The following is a 20047-nucleotide window of genomic DNA, read 5'->3' on the forward strand; positions in this document are numbered from 1 at the left end:
TCCATGTCTACCAACTGCACCCTCAATTCTTCAGATCCCCAGCTTCCTTTGAGACTCAAGGCTGGCTCCCCTTCCTCTGGGATCCCTCAGTTCTTCACTTTTCCCTGCATTTCCTCATCTCTTTATTTGCATAACCCAAAAGACATGGAGCTCCAAGAGGCAGAGACTGTGTTTTTACGTCCTTTGTTATTCAGCTCAATATAATACTTCCTGTATGGTTGATGCTTAATGAATGATTGTTTATAGTCTTTAAGGTTCATATAACTTTGCATATTTATTGTCCCTCACAACAGTCATAGGAGCCAGGAACTGTAGGGGTTATAATTCTTCTTATCCCTCCCCATCATGGTCTCAATATATCTTGGGTTGGCATAAAAAATTAAATGGGAATTTGGCGGGGCTTTGCAGAAGGTTCAGGTAGAATGTGAAGACCAGTGGACAACACTGAAATAGTTGGAAAACTCAGAAATGCATAAACTATATGTATGGTATGATGCCAACCTATTTTATTTTAATAGCATGATAAGTTGGACTCCTCTGATACAAAAACAAAACCAAAAACTTTTATGCAGATATTCCATGTCATGGGGGCACTGTTCCCCTAATCCTGGTGATAACTGGGATAATGGAAGGGATACCTTTATTCTCATTTTGGGTAAACTGAGGCTCAGGGAAATGAAGGGATAATCCCAGGATTACCCAGCTATAAATCAAAGCCAGAGAAACAATGCAAACCCAGGTGCCTCTTGACTTCTTTTTGTTCATGTGTAATTATACTCTCAGCCCTGCCTCAGTTTCCTTCTCAGAGTTGGAGGGAACCTCAGAGATTAAATGACTTGGATAGTCAGTGGCAGCACCTGGCCTGGAGCCCAAGAGCCCTTGCTTTTTCCCTAGGTTGCCAAGCTCCTTTCACTCTATGTGTGGGAGTCAAGTCTGCTGGGAAACTGTAAAGGCGGCCCACCCAAAATCAACTTGTTCAAAAAGTGAGGGGGCCACTGCAGACAAGGGAAGGGCAAACCCACCACACTCTGACACCAAGAACCAACGAAGGCTTAGCCACTGTTCTAAGTTGACTCCCACCAACATCCCCAGGGCAGAGATGGGTACAGGCAGGGGCCTTTCCGGAATCTTCCGTGTGGTCCCAGGCAGCTGATCCAGCAGGGCCTTGGGTCATGCTTAACCTGAGTTTAGATAAACCAGGGGCCAGAGTTTGTATCCTGGAGCTCCCTGGCAAGGAATAGATGCAGCAGGCAGAGAGACAGAGAGATGGAAAGAGAGAGAGAGAGAGAGAGAGAGAGAGAGAGAGAGAGAGAGAGAGAGAGACAGAGAGAGAGAGAGAGAGAGAGAGAGAGAGAGAGCCTTTCCTTGCTTCTCTTTTCCTCTATCCTTTCTGTGTCTTTCTCCCTTACCTCTCTTTTTCTTCTCCTTTTCTGTTCACTCTCATTTTTCTTTGCTTTTCTCTTTCCTGCTCTTTTAATCACGTTTTTGTAAACAAGTTTCTCTTCTTTTTCTTTCTTCCTTTCTTCTTTCTCTTTTCTTCCATCCATTCTTCATCCTACACTCCTTCCTTTCTTTTTATCTCCTTTTACTTAATTTCTTCTTTTCTTCCCTTTTTTATGCTTTCTCCCTATTTTTTCTCCTCCTTCCTTCTTTTTTCTGCCCCAAGCTTTGTTTCTTCCTTTCCTCCTGTTCCCATAACTCCTTTTCTGTATCACTGTCTCTTCCTCATTCTGTCTTTCTCTTCTCTCTGTGGAACTCTCCTCCTGTCTCTTATTTTATCTTTGTCTCTCTGTAACTGTCTCTGTCTCTCTCTGTCTCTCTGTCTCTCTGTCTCTCTGTCTCTCTCTCTCTCTCTCTCTCTCTCTCTCTCTCTCTCTCTCTCTCTCTCTCTCTCTCTCTCCTCTCTCTCTCTCCCTCCCTCCCTCTCCCTCTCTGTCTCTTTTGCTCTTATGATCCTCATTTGAAAACCTCAAATTCAGCTTTCTGATGAAATTCACAACTTTTGCCTTTGGATCTGCTCAGGTTTTGACTGAAACCCATCTCCCACATGTTCAGGAATGAAATCCAAGCAAAATCCAATCAACAAGGCTCCCCTTCCATCAGGATGAGTTTTCTCCTTTCATTTGCTTGGTCCATTCTCCTTTTCAAGAGTTAGGTAAGGACCAGCCTTCTTTGATCATGTCCAGAAAGACCAAGGCTCATTAAAGAGGTTGACTATCTCTCCAGGCATATATGGCAAGGTCCTGTGCAATCATCTACTATATGACCCTGAATAAGTCACTTCACTACTTTTGCCTCAGTTTCTTCATCTGTAAAATAAGCTAGAGAAAGAAATGGTAAACCATTCAAGGGGCCAAAAAACCCCAAATGGGGTCAAAGAGAATCAGACATAACCGGAAAACTACTGAACTAATCCCTGGACAGCTTTCCGCAGGAGTCTGAGGAGGAGATGGCAGCAGATCTGTGTCCTTCAGTCTGAGTCTGGTTAATGATAGGAAAATTGGACCAACCCAGTTAACAGTGATGAATACTCATGAACCTCACCCTATAAAATGGAGGCCACATTTCCTCAGCAGGGATATAAGCCCAGGAGGATGGAAATGGTGAGCCTTTTCAAAGTGAGCCTCGATGTTAGCTTTTACCAAGTAATGAGACTTTTTTATGACTTCTGTTTCTGCTTCAGTAAATCAAAGGAACTGTGCTTCCTCTGAGGCAGGGGGTAAGGAGGAGCCCGCCTCTCTAACGTAAAGACAAGACTTTCCCCTCCCCTTTCACCAGATGGAATCAAGTCTTGGAGGATCCAAAGTATTCTTCACTCAGGAACAAAACTTCTGGAGACAAACCCCTTTGTTGTATTTTAGGTAATAAACATTCCATTGATTTGCATTGTGTATATTTGGTTACAATGGTCAGATCCCAATGTACAATGATATATTGAACAATTCAACTCACCATTTACTGGCTGTGTGAATCTCATTGAGTCCTATGAAATCTCTGAGCCTCAGTGACAGGATCTGTAAAATGGAATAAATATGTCATTGATCTAGAACAGTATGAGATTTTCAGAATTCATCTAAGCCAATTCTCTCATTTTACAGATGAGAAAGCTGAGCCCAGTCTTCTTTTCACTATATATAATATGTATGTGTATATATGAATATATTATTATATTTAAACATGCATGCATAACATGTATATGTTTGTGTGTGTTTGCATATGTGCATTACAAACATGTGGTATACATGTGTTTGTATTTATTTACATATAAACATGCATATATGCAAACTTCTATAATATGTTAGAAATATTAGACATATACTTTTCAAAACCTTCAAAAAAATATGGCATTTCTGAGGTAAAAGGGGCAGAAAGTTGAAAGGGACCCCAACTATCATCTCTAGTTCAACCCTCAAGAGGCCTAACATCCCCTTTACATTTTCCACTAGTATCAGCCTCTTCTGGAAAACCTCCAATGAGAAATAGGAATGGACAGAGAGAGAAACAGAGACCGAGTTACAGAGAGGCAAAGCTAAATAGCCCCTGCCACCTCTAGGTGCTACCCACCCACATTGGAAGGTTTTATGGATATCCAGCCCAAACCTTCCTCTTTCAGGATCTTCACCCATTGGTGAAGCCCTCTGGACTTCAAGAGAGCAAAGTCAGTCCTTCTTTGACTTCAGATACTTTCTGTCCCTTCAGATAATTGCTCACTGGGCTGTTGTGGTGACCAGGCTTGGTCAGACATTCAGCCAACACTGAATGCATGTGGAGGCGATGATTCTTATTTTCATCAATATCTTGATTTTTATTACAAGCCAGAATTGGGGAAGCGTGCCCAGGGTGTGCCGGGTTGTTGTAGCCGTCCTTGCTCTTGGGAGAGCTGGATGCTTGAATTCTCCATTTTGTTATTTTGTTGATCTTTGTCCACTTGTAAATTTGCCTTCCTTCTCTGAATAAAGTACCCTTTATGGATGGGGGAAGCTTGCTTTCTCCTGGCTCCCTGAAACCCTACCACCATTACTGATGAAATGGTCTTTGTGGGACTTCAAAGGCCCTTGGTTGTATGCTTCCTTGGGACCTTTGATATTTTAATAGTCGCCCAATAAAAGCATTGCCCCTTCCACTCATAGAGCTGTGTATTCAGTAGCCTTTATCTCTGTTATTACTAAGAAGGTTAGAAAGAAGGGCCCCTGCTTCCTGGCAGACCCAGAAAACAGGAACTGAACATCCCCAAGTTTTTATCTCCAAAGTCTGCACAGTCAAGTGATTGAATTCCTCCTCCCTCGTGGTCCTCTGGTCCCTCTGCTGCTTGCTTCCAAGAAGCCAGTCTGGTTCCTCTAAGAGTTTCCCAAGTTATTTAAGGAATCAAGAAGAGGCTTTCCATTTTTTTTTAATCTCCAATTTCAGTCATGTGTATATTCTCTAATGAACCAGTCCTTTCACTTTTTGGCAGATAGCTTCAAGAGCTACTCAAGCCAAAAATGAATGCAACATTCAACATTCAGCTCAAGTTAAATGGGTGCCTACAATGTGCTTGGCACTATTCTAGGTTCTGGGGATAGAAATTTTAAAACTAAAAGAATCCCTATCATTTGAATGCTTACATTCTTCCAGGATGAAATAAACAGCATATCTATAGATAAAGGCATCCAAAGAACCCAAACAAGACTGAATGAACAACAGAATAGATCAGTCATTAATGGCTAATACTCTCCCTCCAGAGGTCCTCTGCCACCATGCCCCACACTCTGCCAGGGCAGTCCAGTGGCTATTACAACCTCTGCTTACTCACCCTGATCCCACCCTCTTTCCATCATCCTGTAGCAACAAGCAGCAGACCTCAACTCTGCCACCCAGCTAGAAGGAAAGAGTGGAAGAGTATTGGCCTATGCTTGGGGAGATGGCCCTTGGCCCCCCACTGTCAGCACTGAGTGGATCAGTCTCCTGGAGCACAGCTACTCTCTCCCCCACCCCCACTGGATCCGGCTTTAATAGCAGACCTGACCTATATTCATTGTTAAATATGAGCAGTCCATTTTTGGTGAGAAGGAAAGCAGAGTGCTTTAATTCTGACTTTGTGTGGCATATTCCTTGTCCTTAGACAATTGGATGCTCTGTTTGAAAAGTCCCACATCTTCAGCCTAGTTCTGCATCCACTCTCCTGAGAGTACTGCTGCCTTGCAGGAAATGCAGGAAAACCTATCCCTATAAAAAAAAAAATCCAACCTTTCAATGATCAGGATTAGGATCCAGGGTTCTCCCTCAAAGAGATGAACTATCTCTCCCCTGGTTCCAGGAAGCATCCATAACACCTACCCTAGTTCCGAAAAGAAGAGAGGAGATCCTTCTCAGGCTTTATCCTTCTAGCCTTGAAGCCTGAAGCATTTGATGCCAATGATCAATCACTTTGACCCCCTGGAAACTCTTCCCACTCAGGATTTTGGAGTGGTTGCTCTCTCCTGGTTCTCCTCTTATCTGTTGGACTACTCCTACTGCCCTATCAGTGAGATGCCATCCCTTATCTGTGGGTTTATTTTGGTCCCCTTTTCTTTCAGTTCTATAACATCTGATTGCTAACCTCATTAGCTACCTTGGGCTCACTGATCACCTCTCTGTAGATGTTCTAATGCTATTTCATTGTTATAGACATATTATTTCATTATATTCATGCTTAGGTTCTTTTTTTCAGTCTGTCAGTAATTAAATATTAAATGCCTGCTGTATACCAAGGTGCATAGGGGGTGCAAAATAAAGGCAGAGACCCTGACCTTAAGGATTTTACAATCTAATAGGAGAGATAATATTACAAACAACTATGAACAAAGGAGCTACATTCAGGATGGATAGGAAAGAATCATCAGAGAAAAGGCACCACAATTAACAGAGTTTGGGAAAGGCTTCCTTGAGGATAGAAGATGGGATTAAAGCTGGAACTTGAAAGAAGTCAAGGAAGTTGGGAGGCAGAGATGAAAAGGGAAAGTGTTCCAGGAGTTGGGGACAGACTGAGAAAATGCCCAGAGCCAAGAGATGGAGGATCTGCTTGGAGGAAGAGCCAAGTGACTGGTGTTGCTATATCAAATAGGACCTGAAAGATGGGCAGTGAGGAGGAAGATGGAAGATGTTGAAAGGGAAGCTACGATGTGGCGGACTTTGAACACCGGAAGATTTATATTTGATTCTGGAGCTTCTTGACTTGGGGAATAACAAGGTCAGACCTGTACTTTAAGAAAATCATTTTAGGGGGCAGCTAGGTGGCACAGTAGATAGAGCACTGGCCTTGGAGTCAGGTGTACCTGAGTTCAAATCCGGCCTCAGACACTTAATAATTACCTAGCTGTGTGGCCTTGGGCAAGCCACTTAACCCCATTGCCTTACAAAAACTAAAAACAAAGAAAAAAGAAAAAAATGATTTTAGTGGTCTCTATGAAGACCAGATTGGAATGGATAGAATCTAAAGGGAGCAGATACTACAGCAGCTATTTCAATGGTCCTGGAAAAAGGGGATGAAGACTTGCACCAGGGTAAAGACAATGTTAGAGGAGAAAAGGGGACAATCTTTAAGAGATGCCACAAATGAAACAATCAACCAAGAGATGCTGCAAAGTGAATTCTAAAGGATGCAGAGATGACAATGATAGGCCTTGGTGCCATACTGGAAATGGGGGTGGGAGACCCCTGGGCTGTGAGTCTGAGGGGCCCGAGAGGCTGCTGGTGCCTCTACTAATAAGGAAGGGAGGAGGAGGGGAAGAGTTAGAGGAAAAGTTAATGAATTCTGTTTTGGACATAAATGAGCTTAAAATGTTTACTGGACAATCCAGTTCTAGCCTGCCACCAAAATGACCTACTGTCTTTTCCATGTATGGACCCATCCATCCCCTGTCTTTTAAATGGGTTGTTTCTCAAATCTAGGATATTCCCTCTCTTGCCTTTCCCCTCTTGGAATTCCCTGACTCCCTTCAAAGCTTGTTTCAAATCCTCCTTTTAAAGAAAATCTTTCCAAATCCCCACACACACACACGGTTATTAGTGTTCCCACTCCTAAACTGAAATTACTTTGAGTTTTCCTAGCACAACCTTTGACTAGTTGTGTGTGTGTGTGTGTGTGTGTGTGTGTGTGTGTGTGTGCGTTGTCTGCTTTCGGGAGAAGGGTGAGATTCTTGGTGGCTTGAGTTGATCTCTGTTTTTGTCTTTGTAACCTCACTCTTTACTAAGGAATCAATGCTTGTTGCATGAATAAATGAGACACTGCAAGAAGAGGTTACAAAATCCAAAGGCATAACTTCAGAGCAGTCTTCTCAAGCAGAACCAAACAGGAGATAGTTTCTACTCAGACAGACAGAAGACAGGAAGACCCTCAGAAACAGAAGCACTCTGATCTCTGCCTGTCTGTCAGCCTATCTGCTTTTGTAATTAGGATTATTATTTTGCAGCATCTGAGCCTTCGTATCCATAGGTATATTGCACATTTGTACCTATGGATATTTTCACGAGTCTCCTTGAGAACGGCTGGCTGTTTCTCTATACATTCATCCAGGTTTCCATGTGTCTGTGTTTTCACATCCATTCAAGGGTATATATGAGTCTCTCTCTGTTGGTGTGTACGTGAGACTGAGTGTTGCCAAGTGAATTCTGGGGAGTAGGACTTTTGGCTGCACTCCTTTCTTTCTTTCTTTTTATTTCTTTTTTCTCCCTCTCTTCCTTTTTTTCCCCTTCCCTGGAGAAGATCCATCAGGCCAAGGACAGATTACTGGCATTAAAACAAACAAGACTCTCAGAACACAACAACAAACCAACCCACACTGGCCCTCGGTGGAGTTAATTGGGAAAAATCCCTTGCTCAGCTTTCTCTTAAGACTCAGGTCAGCTGCAGCTGGTGGTGACCTCAGGTCCTCCCTGGCCCTCACCTCCCCATTATGTTCAGGCCATCATATAGGAACCAGGGTGATCTGCTGAGATCTCCTGCCAAGAGCAGCATCCTGGAAGTAGTCATCTAGGGTCCCTGTGACCTTAGAATCTAGAGCTGGGAGGAATCATAGAAGTCAGCTCCTTCAATTTCATTTGACAAACATTGATTCGGAGGAAGAGGGGGAAAACAGTAGATAGGGAGAGATGGAAGACTAAAGAAGAGAATGAATGGAAAGTTGGAAATATACTGGGGAAAACAGGAGGAGTGGTGGCAAGGTAATAGAGGGGTTTTCCTTGGTGAAGACAGTGTCATCCAAGACTTGAAGGAAGGGAGAGAAGAATGGGAGATGATGTAAAGTGGTTATGACATGATAAGGAGAGAACATGGACCTCACAGTGAGTGGGTTTCTATGTCAGAAATATAAGCTAAGATTCTTGGATCAGTATAAGCAAAAGGGAATCTATGAGAGGTCTTAGAAGAGAAAGGATGGTTGTGAATAAGGGAATAAGAGAGGGAATGAGACAATAGTGAGGAGTAACAAACAGAATTGCTTTGCCTAAGTGAGGGTCCAGTTGAGGCTAGATAACATAAATTCATAATGGCTCTAAAGAGCTCATTTGTGTGACTTCCTTTACCACCAGTGATTCAGGTAGAAACAAATTAGGATTCAGAGTCCAGAGCCCTAGACTATTCCGAGACTCCAAATGTCTCCAGACTACTGGTCCTGCTTCCTATCAGACTCAACCATCAAAAACCAGGTGTTAATCTTCAACAGGCCCGCCAGTTTTGTAGGACCAACAAGATACCCTGAGAGATAAGGTTTGTAATGTGTCAACTAAGTCAAACTACTGCCACCATCAACACCAACTGCTAACCAGCTGCCACTCATGGGCAGAAAATCTCCAGAGTCCCAGGAATAGCAGCACCTTCCAGGCCCCTGACCCTGCTTCCAGCTCACCTCCCCAGCCAAATGAAATGTAATAGCCTTTGTGAAGAAAGGACCCAACATCACCATCACTGTCAATGCCAATAACAACTCTTGGCCAAATGTCTACAAACAGACATGTAAGTCCAAAAGTCCAAAGATTAGCAGTCTATCCCAGTTCCAAGAGTCTTTATCCGGGAGAGCAACCATTGGGAAAATTCAACCTGGCAATTGCCTCTAGAGGTGCTACAGTCTCTAAACTTCAATAGTCACATCTACTAAAGACCCTTAAAAGTAAGTTTTTGCTACTAAAGTCTTTGGCCCTGTCAAATGGATCAGTACCAGAAATGAATATTATTTTATCAATAGAAATAACCCTAAAGAAGACCTACCAAAAGTGACATTCAATAAAGGTAATTTATTAGCAGGGCACAGACCAGTCGATAGTGTAGGTCAATGAGTGCCTCAGTTTAAGTAAAGACTCCTTAAACCAAGATACAGCTTCTTTTTTAAAAGCATAAAAAAGGGTAGGTAAGTAAATAATACAATTGATTATAATGTCGGCAGTTTCTTGGGAGTAAGAGCAACATAAGTGGTAGGAACTTGGGAATGAGGACTTAGCAACAGCCCCCTCCTTTTCTCCTATGACTAAGAAAAATTCAAGTCCATCTAAAAGGTTAGCGGGCAGATTTCTTTGGATAACATACCAATCAAGCTTGAAAGAAGGCTTGTTATCCCCGAAGGAAAACAGATTTTTCTTGAGGCAAGAATAGAACAGTGATTAGTAAGAGAATAAGACCTTAAATTTAACTCATTACAGGTCCCCTGAATTTCTGAACGAAGTTCAGACAAAGAATTATGACTTAAATGAATACAGGACGAAATCAATTGATTATACCTAGAATCATTTTTTAAAGAGACAGAAATAACTTGATTCCAATGTATTGTTTATCTTCTTTAGTGCTACAGTGGCTCTTTCATGATTCCAAGTAACCCTTAAGTATGTTGTCTCCCCAGTTAGAATGGCGGTCCCCCTGAGAACAACAATTGACTTCCTTTCAGCACCTAACCCAATACTAATCAGTTAAAGAGCACTTAATTAATGTTTTTTATTCATTGGATGATTTATCCAGTCAGCCAGCCAACAGCACCTGAGTAGGAGCAGAAGAGGGAGACTGATGGTAGGAAAAAATTCAAGACTGGGGTACAATAAAGTTGAATCAGCAATAAGACAAGGGCCCAAGGGTCTCTGGAGGAGAAGACAAGTGCTGGGGCTGACCTGCTTAATGACGGGCTTGGAAATTAGAAAGGACTGGAAATGGAATCAGAACAAACAATGATTTGAGAAAAACCTAATGAATAGAGAATTTAGGTGGCATCATGAGAATGAAGTCTCTGTTTAGGAGCAGGGAGGCACAGGAGAGAATAAATGTCAAGGTCAGATGGAGAAATATTTAGAATTTTTGATCAAGGAAAAATATTTAGAGGACTTGGTGAGTCCAGAGTCTGACCATTCCTGTGAATGGCTAAAATGAAGTGAAGAGGGAAATTGATACTCCAAGGAGTATCAACATATAGATAGATCAATATAGATATGTTTGTATACATATATGTATGTGTATATTACATATTGAAGAATATCTACTGTAGTTTTCTGTGGATGTTGAAATATATCTGTACCTGTATATATATATATATATATATATATATATATATATATATATACATATATATACATATACATACATATGTATATATGTGTATTTTATATACATATATATATATATAAATATATATATCCTTAGAACATACCGTCTGTGTGTGTGTGTGTGTGTGTGTGTGTGTGTGTGTGTGTGTGTCTCTCTCTCTCTCCCCCTCCACATTCCCATTTTACTAATGACACTCAGACAGATGAAGACTTGCCCAAGGTCTCACAACATTTTACTAATAAAGGCATGCCTGGAATCCTAAGTTCATGAGTTCTAGGTCAATGCCACCTCCATTTCCCTCTCCTGAAGTAGTCTCTACTCTATATACTCTCCATTTGTAAAGAGAATATAGCCAGCCAGGAGAGTGAGTTCATTCTCTGCTCATACAGTCCTTACACAGGTACTGTGACTTAATTTACCCACGACTGATGGAGGGAGAGCTAAGGAGGGATTCACCAAACATGAGTTATCTCAAATGCACCAAACATGGGTTATGCCCTTAAGGAGTAACAATCCATCCTCAATCCCAGGCAATTTCCCACCTCCTACAAAATTCTCCCCACATTTTCTCTTTAGTCAACAAACTCAGTACCTACTTCTCTTCCAATCAGTGGGACCAAGGGCCACTGCCAGCCTGCTCCTTGCCCCAGTCTGCTATGCAAACTCACAAATCCTTAGGAGGTGGAGTTGGGCAGGGAATGTCTTATGTAACTCTAGGGTAGCATGTGGGGTGTTTCCTCACCCCTTCCAAGTACTAATTCTAGAGAAAAAAAGATAGCAAAAGGGAGACTCTTTAACTGTCCACTACCCAAGGAAATGTTCTGAGAGATTCTAGCCCCAAACCCCTGAAGCTGACAGGACCCCTCCCTCCTTCAGCTTTCCTCCAATCTGCCTTGCACCTGCTTTGTAAGGGGAGGCACCCCCTCCTCCAGCTCCTGTCCTCCCCTCACCCTGTAGGCCAGCTTTTCTCAAGGCACTGTCTTTGAAGTTCTGCCAAAGGAACATGCCAGAAGATTTTGGGTTTTCCAGTCCACCAGCCAAGTTCAACCATCACTAATTGGATGTACTAATTTTAAAACTGACTATTTTTCTTAGAGTATCCCATGCTTCAAAGAAGTCCTGATTTGCCTTGTCACTGTTAGATGTGTGTGTCTGATATTTATGTATTTTTTAAAAGGAAGGGACAAAAAAAATAGAAACAGATTTATATTGTTAGAGGTTTTTCAAAATGTAAGGGACTTTTCTGCAAGGATCAGGGTCATGGGGTCTCAAAATAGATGCCAGCACTTTCATTTTTTTTAGGTTTTTTTCAAGGCAATGGGGTTAAGTGACTTGCCCAAGACCTCACAGCTAGGTAATTATTAAGTGTCTGATGTTGGATTTGAACCCAGGTCCTCCTGACTCCAGGGCCGGTGCTCTATCCACTGTGCTACCTAGCTGCCCCTAGCACTTTCATTTTATAGTTGAAGAAACTGAGGGACTAAGAACATATAGGTACTAGGCAATCTCAGAAGGAGGTCATAGAAGGTAGAAACAGAAAATGAATGGATGGCGAAAAGGCTGCTGTGGAGGGTAGGATTTTAGTTAATTCAATTTAGTTAATTCACTTAACTAGAGCTAGGAAAGCCAAGAAGGAGAGGTGATGATGACAGGCTCATAAATTTAGAGCTAAAAGGAAACTTAGAGACCCTTGATCTATTTAAGAGATGAAGAAACTGAGTCACAGAGAGGTTAAGTGACTTGCTCAGGGTCACAGAGCTAATATCTAAGGTAGAATTCTTTTGACCTCCAAGTCCAGTCCCATTTCTACCACCCTAGGTCATTCCAATACCAGAGTTTTACTGCTTCTGGCTATCTAGCTGTTTCTAAGAGCAAAGCAGTATTCGTTGACCCAACAGTAACTAAATATTCCTTTCCTTGCCAGCAAAAGCAGCCTTCCTCTTTCTTTGTTTTTCACTTGTTCTCAGTTAAACTGGGCTGAAAAGTTTCATTTTTTGCCTTAGAAACTTTTGTTAAGAAGGTGCCAACCCCTCCTCCCCCACCCCAGGCTAAGCCAGTAGGCACTTTCCCTTCTTTCCATTGTGGAGCTGTCCATTAGAAGTTGCCAAGTGTACATGGGAGGAATAATAATCATCCAGAGGCTTTTGTTTTGCTTGGAAGTTTAAAAGGAAAAAATCTCCCAAATCCAATCCACAAGCCCCATGAAGATGGCCTCTATCTTTCAGGTACCAGAGGGCTCTGCAACTGAAATTTCCAAGGTTTCATTTGAATTGTTTTTCTAAATCATCCCCATATTAGAAACAGCTGTGGGCTGGGCCCAGCGGGCCACTGGAGGGCCCTTCCTCTACACACACACTCAAAGCTGACCATTAGGAGCTCATGCTGATTCCTTAATTGCCATTTGGAAAGGGTGCCCTTCCGTTGAAATCTTATGTTCCACAAACAACATGTGATTCCCATCAGATTTGGTTTCTTGAACCAAAGTCCTCTCTATTACCCCCAAACCCACCCCATTCCCCCACACATATGTATTTAATAGGAATGTTGGAGACCCACTACCACCCTATGCAAACATCATGATTGAAGGAAGGGTCAGAGCATTACACTTGAGGTCTCAAAGATGATCTTTTAATCACCAAATCTAATGATCTTTTCTTAATCCTCATCTTTCTCAGCCTCTCTAAAGCATTGGATGCTACTGGTCACCTCTCTTCACTAGGTTTTCTTTGACATTGCTCTCCTCCCTTGGGGAGGGAGTCAAACAATTCACTATTTTTCCTCTAGAGCACATTCTGATTCTAAATTTCTCCACCATCATTAATCACATCACCCTCCTCCCAGTTACTCAGGATTCACTTCCCCTTGAGTTCATCCTCAATTCCTCACTACTATAAGAAATCCCAAATCAGTTGCCAAATCTTCCTAGTTCTTTCACAAGATTTCACAGACATCCATTTCTCTCCAGCAAACCTAACCCTCTCACTGGGGGACAGTTGTAAGCATTTCTGAATGGATCTCCCTGATATAAGGACTCTGATAGGTCCTCCAGACAACTGCCAAAAAGGTAGATTTGGGTCGTCACCCTACTCAAGGTATCCAACCTTCATTGATATATAAAGTCCTCTGATTGGCATTTCAAGCTCTTCATTAAGGTTTATTTTTCATCACTGCCCTCAGAGCACTCTGGGATTCAGCTAAATTGTCCTTCTTGCCATTCTCTGTACACAACCCCCAGTTCCATTCTCCATGACTTTTTTATTGTTTTTTTTTTTTTAGGTTTCTGCTAGGCAATGGGGTTAAGCGGCTTGCCCAAGGCCACACAGCTAGGTCATTATTAAGTGTCTGAGACCAGATTTGAACCCAGGTACTCCTGACTCCAGGGGTGGTGCTTTATCCACTGCACTACCTAGCCACCCACTCCATGCCTCTTTTAAAAGCTGTGTCTGCCATGTCTGAAATGTGCTCCTCTCTCCCCTTCAAGTCCCATCATCCCCAGCTTCTTTCAAGATTCAGCTTCAATGTCACCTGAATTTGAAGTAGGTGTTCTCTCTCTCTCTCTCTCTCTCTCTCTCTCTCTCTCTCTCTCTCTCTCTCTCTCTCTCTCTCTCTTCCCCCCCCCTTCATATTAGTATCTTCCCCAAATCTCTAGATAACTTTATAGCTGTGGCTGAATGTTTGTGCATATACTAGTTGTATGTGTATATTTTTATATACCCATATAAATGGGTCCCTCACTGAGGCAGCTGGTAACACAGAAGTTAGGACATGAAGTCTAGAAGACCTGAGTTCAAATCCAGTCTCAACCACTTATTACCTGTGAGACCCTGGACTGAACCACAACTTTTCTCATCTGAAAATGGGGATAGTAATAGAATCTACACCCCCTAGGTTATAGAATCTCAAAAGAGATAATAAAGCATTTAGCGCAGTGCCTGTAACATAGTAGATGCCTAATAAATGCCTCCTTCTTTCCTTCTTTTTTCCCTTCCTTCCCTCTTACTTTTCCTTCCATCTTCAGGGTCTAAGACAGACACTAAACTGAATCAAATAAAATGAAATCCATGGAAATAAATGTGAATTTTTATACTTTGGTACAAAAAATAAATCAGTTTCACAAACAAAACATAGGAGAATCTATTTAGATAGTTTTTCTGAAAAAGATCTGGAGGTTTAAAAGGAAGACAAGTTCATCATATATCTCTAGCATGAGGCAGTATTTGCAGACTAGGCTTCATTAAAAAGCATGGTGCCCAGGAATGGAAGCAAAAGTTGTCTTGTACTCTACCTCCATTGGACCTAACCTGGAGGGTTATAGAAATTTCAGGGGGTCCTAATTTTATTAAAAAAACTACTATTTATGAACTGGGAAATGTCCCAAAAAGATTAAATAGGATAGTGAAGGGATTTTAAGTCCACATGTGAAGACTTATTGAAGGAATTGGGAATACTGGAGAAGAAATGGTTTCTTGTGGGTGTGGTGGTACAAAATAACTGTATCCAAGTATTTAAAAGACTGGCATGTGGGGAAAGGATTCAACTAACTTTATTTGGCCTCAGAAACTAAAACAAGTCTATGGGGAACAAAGAGATGAATTCCAGCCTTTGATATTAAGAGAACCTTCCTACCACTTAGAGTGCCACTAGCCTAGAATGGGCCATGGGCAAAGGGGGATGGGAGGTTTCCTCCTCCTTGGAAGTCTCCTATCATTTATATTATATATGAGATTTCTTTCTGATATGGGCTACCCTAGATGTCCTGAGCTCCTTTTGCATTCTAATTTGAGGAGTTTTCTCTTCTATAGTTCTACCATACATGTAGATAGACAGACAGATAGAAGGGTGGATAGGTGGATGGACAGATGAATGGGTGGATGGATAGATAGATAGATAGATGCGTGGGTGGCTAGAAAGATGGATGGATGGATAAACAGATAAATAGGTGGATGACTAGATAGATGAATAGATAGTGATATGGAGGATGGATGAATACATAGATATATAGATAATGTCTAAAGATTCTTCTAGCTTGAAGGTTGTAAGGCTAGGAATCAGATGAATGGGAGCTGAAGGGGGCTATCACTAGATTTTCAGTATGAACAGGACTACAATTCAAATTTTACTAGGACTTGGGGGCAGTGGGTTCTTTTTCTACTAGAAACCAAAAAGAGCCAGAAAGCAAAAGACATTAATGAGTCAACATAGAGGCCAGGCACTGAGTAAAGTTGACCAGCATCAGATAAGTTCAAATGCCCTGACTTGGAATCCCATGCCTGGTTCAAAATGGAAACAGCTGAACACTCTTAGTTCTGTTTTTCTGCAAAAAAAAAAAAAAAAAGACTTGGGGACAAGTCACAAAGAGGCTGAATTACCATGGTTGCTGCTGCCCAACTTTACCAGCCCACCCCCTTTAAAATCAAAAACAGTAATCCCAGTCCTCGGAGTTCTGACCTCCCAATAAGTGAAGCTGTCCAAGGGTGCCAGATGCATCCTATGCCCCACCTTCCTGTGAGGGTCCCCTTGAAATCTGTCTTCATTCATAGACAGCTATTAGCCCTGGAACTCAGCTGTGCTCCAAGAAGAGCCAAAACTCCTGTGGGGGGTAAAAGAGAAGAGAATGGAACGTGCATAGGAAAACTCAGATTCTTGGAAAGGGCTGCTTAAGATTTAACTGAGTCAAGGCTCCATTTCACAGCCCTGAGTGAATTCACCAATGGGGCCAAGTCATAGAAAAATTCAATTTAGAGACCCCATCCTGTGAAAGTGTGCAAAGATCCAAGAAAAGAGTCATCCTTGCCAATAACTGAGAGGGACCCAAAGAACATGGAATGCCAAAGGGCAGAGATATGTCAGAGCACAGAAATAGAAGGTGAGCATGAACATCACATCCTCCATTCAGGTGTCAGACTCCTCCATCAGAGAGAGTAAGATGTCTCACATAGCCAATTAATGGCAGAGCCAGGCTTCCAACACTGGTCTGACAGCATCATTCTGTCTTAGACTTGCAGAGCTGGTAGAGGTCAAAGAGGGCATCTGATCCAACCTCCCCATTTTATCATGAAACTAAAGGTCACAGAACCAAAACACCCAATAGTCACAAAGTCCTTGAGACAGGTATTACTTTTCATTTTGTCTTCATATCACTATTATCTAAGACAGTGACTGGCAAATTTTAAGTATTGAGTTGGACACTTAATAAATCATTGGGCAACTGGGTGATGCAGTGGCTAAAGGAATTAAGAAGATCTAAATTCAAATCTGACCTCAGACACTTACTAGCTGGAGCCTAGGTAAGTCACTTAATCCTGTTTGCCTCAGTTTCCTCATTTATAAAATGAACTAAAGAAGAAAATGGCAAAGCATTTCAATATCTTGGTCAAGAAAACCCCAAATGAGATCATAAAGAGTCCGACATGACTGGAAAACTTTACCAGCTTGTTATTTACTTGATTCCCTTGATAAAGACCTTTTTGCAGGCTATGTAAACTGGCTTTGAAATTGGTTGGGTCCTTGGGGTTGAGAGATATTAGGTTATTCACCTCTGGCAGAATTCTGTGAATGGATGGATAATCCCTACCTTTCTCTATACACATGAAAATACTCACTCAAATTCTATTAAAGGCAAATTCCATTTAAAGAATTGGTAGAGGAGTGGCTAGGTGGCACAGTGGATAGAGCACTGGCCCTGGAGTCAGGAGTACCTAAGTTCAAATCCAACCTCAGACACTTAATAATTAACTAGCCATGTGGCCTTGGGAGAGCCACTTAATCCCATTTGCCTTGCCAAAAAAACAAAAAAGAATTCGTAGGCAAACACGATTACTTTGAGGAGATTGAATTCAGGCCAGTATAAATCTGAAAAATGTATCTCTAATATCTAAATGATAGAAAGTCTGCCAGAAATTCTTCATTGTATGTCCTTGGACAAGTCTCTTAAATGGGTCTAAATTTCCTCATCTACAGTAAGAGAAAGTTCGAGTAGGTCAACACTAAGGACACTTTCAGCTCTGACATTCTGGCAAGCTAGGAGGCACAGTAAAGTCAGGATGAACTGAGTTCCAAACTAGCCTCAGATACTTAGTCACTATTGACCCTGGGCAAGTCACTTAACTTTTGTCTGCCTCCCAACTATAAAATGGGAATTTATTTTCCAGGATGGCTGTGAGGATAATGTGAGATGTTCTTGTAAAGCATAAGTCAGAATACATAGTAGATTCTTAATGAATATTTGCTTTCTTCTCTTCCCCCTTCTTTCTTTCCTTGACCAAACTTTGTTGTTGGGTCATTTTAGTCAAGTCCAACTCTTCATGACCCCATTGGGGGTTTTCATGCCAACGACAGTGGAGTGGGTTGTCATTTCCTTCTCTAGCTTATTTCACAAATGAGAAAAGAGAGACAAGGTGAAGTGGCTTTCTCAAGTTCACATAGCTAGCAAGTGGCTGAGACTTGATTTGAACTCAGTTCTTCCTAAAGAAGGAAACGGCAAACCACTCCAATACCTTTGCCAAGAAAATTACTAATGGAGTCACAAAGAATTGGACCTAACTGAAATAACTGTACTTTCTGACTCCAAGTCAGAGACCTATCACGGGCACCACCACCCAGTTACCCTGGAAATGTATAGTTATGGATCTGGGAGTTCCCACTGAAAGCAATGTGACATAAGAGATACAGTATTAGATTTAAAGGTAAAACTTGAACTCAGCTCTTACTAACAGTGTAGTGATAATCAAGTTTCATAGCCTCTCTGAGATTCAGTTTCCTCACCTGTGAAGTAATGATTGCTATGGCTCCTACCTCAAGAGACTGCTAGGAGAGGTCAAAGAAGTAATATATGTGAAATATTTGGCAAATTATAGTGTTCCTAAAATGTCTGTCCCTAGTCTTCCTGACAGTCTTGCTACTTTTACAAAATCCCTACTTGTCCCCACAAGGGCAGAATCAAAGTCATGAGAAGAAATTGGCAAAGAATCAGATTTCATTTTGACAGAAGGAAGCCACTTCCTACCAGATACGATTAATCTGGAATGGAGTGAGCAGCCTCAGAATGGGATGGCATGTGGGGACAGGGAGGTTACCCATCCCTGGTGATTGTCAAGGAAAGGTTGTGGGGCCACTTTTCAGGGACGTTGTAGAGAGCAGGCACCTTCCCACTTAATGGTTATTTGAAATTTCATTTATGACCCTTCCTCTAAACCTGTTCTTTCAGGCTTCACTCTTTTCCAAGGCTCAGGCTCTAGACCATTCTCTCTCTTCTGTTATTCTGGATCCCTGAGGCAGACACAGATAAGAGTCACAGAAAGAGAGAGACAGAGATAGAAAAAGAGAAAAAGAGACAAAGAGGAGGGAGAGAGAAAGAGACAAAAAAAGGAGAAATGAGAGAGACAGAGAGACCTAGAGGAAGAAAAACAGTCATACAGAGACACAGAGATACTCAAAGAGAAGAGAGAAAGTAAGAGAGACACACACAGAGAGATACAGAAACAGAGAAAACAGTGTCCGGGATACCCTTTTGTCTCTCTCTATATATAGCCCAGGGACAAGTCAGCCTTCTATCAGTTCAAGTCTGGGAATGCCTAGGTTGAAAGTGGGAACAGCTGTGCCCAGAAGGCTGCATTGGGATACAGCTGCCCAAGATTTTGTGGGCAGACTGCAGAGACATTGGCACTTGGATTACGTATGAGAGAAATTGACTTTAGGGCAAGAAGAAGGTTTTTGGGGGATAGAATATTGAGAGCAGAGTTAGCCCTGGGATTCAAAGGCAGGAATCAGAGTGAGTTGGTGAGAAACCACATGCAGGAAGATGGTTCAGCACTTAGAATTCTTTCATTAGCGTGAGAGAATATTTATACATTCAGAGAACAAGTTGAAGCCCCAAAGGGTGAGCTGGGATTTGGGGCAAGTTTGAGAATGTGTAACACATGGCTGACCTGGGTTCTGGATCCTCTCATTATGATGACCCTAGGGTTGAGGGTCTGGACTGAGTCAATCCTGGACAGGTTTCTATATTCTCTTCTGGTTCTGAAAGACAAAGATCTGACCTCCTTGGAGACCCTCAAAAAGAATAGCCAGAAGGGAGAAGATCCAGGGACTCCAGAGAGCAGAGATTGTGACCATAAGCACCGTAAATGAGGAGGGCAGTTCATCACATTCTCTTGAACATGGCTACCATTTTTTTCACACAGGTTTCTCTTTTCTCAATTGAACTGTGAGACAGAAAATTTCCCAGCTTCCTCTTTGTGTCTTGTCCACTGGTCTCTGAACCTCTGGATCACTTCTCTGGCTCCTCCTCTGCTATGGAAGGCCTCAATGTCAGGTTCCCCCAGACTCTGTCCCATCTTGTTTTCAGGCAGCCTCTGTTAACATTTGAAATGAAATATGGCATGTCACCAGATTATAGGAGGATAATCGTTAATAATAACAGTAATTACCCCCATTAGAGGCACTTCCTTGAATATAAAACATCAAAGCAGCAGTTTTCAATTAACTTTGCTAAGCTTCTGGAACCAA

General features: G+C 42.0%; 1 long non-coding RNA gene across 1 annotated transcript in view; it reads right to left on the reverse strand.

The window, feature by feature from the left end:
• The window catches only part of LOC141510940 (uncharacterized), a 54675-nt gene extending 35125 nt beyond the window's left edge, over positions 1-19550 (reverse strand). The window contains exons 1-2 of the long non-coding RNA XR_012475206.1: positions 19468-19550; positions 2953-3014 (exon numbers count right to left, since the gene is read on the reverse strand). This is a non-coding gene — a long non-coding RNA (uncharacterized LOC141510940). The remainder of the gene's footprint in view (positions 1-2952; positions 3015-19467) is intronic.
• Between the last annotated feature and the right edge of the window lie 497 nt (positions 19551-20047).

This window comes from Macrotis lagotis, chromosome 2 (assembly GCF_037893015.1).
Source record: "Macrotis lagotis isolate mMagLag1 chromosome 2, bilby.v1.9.chrom.fasta, whole genome shotgun sequence".
Taxonomy (NCBI): Eukaryota; Metazoa; Chordata; class Mammalia; order Peramelemorphia; family Peramelidae; genus Macrotis; species Macrotis lagotis.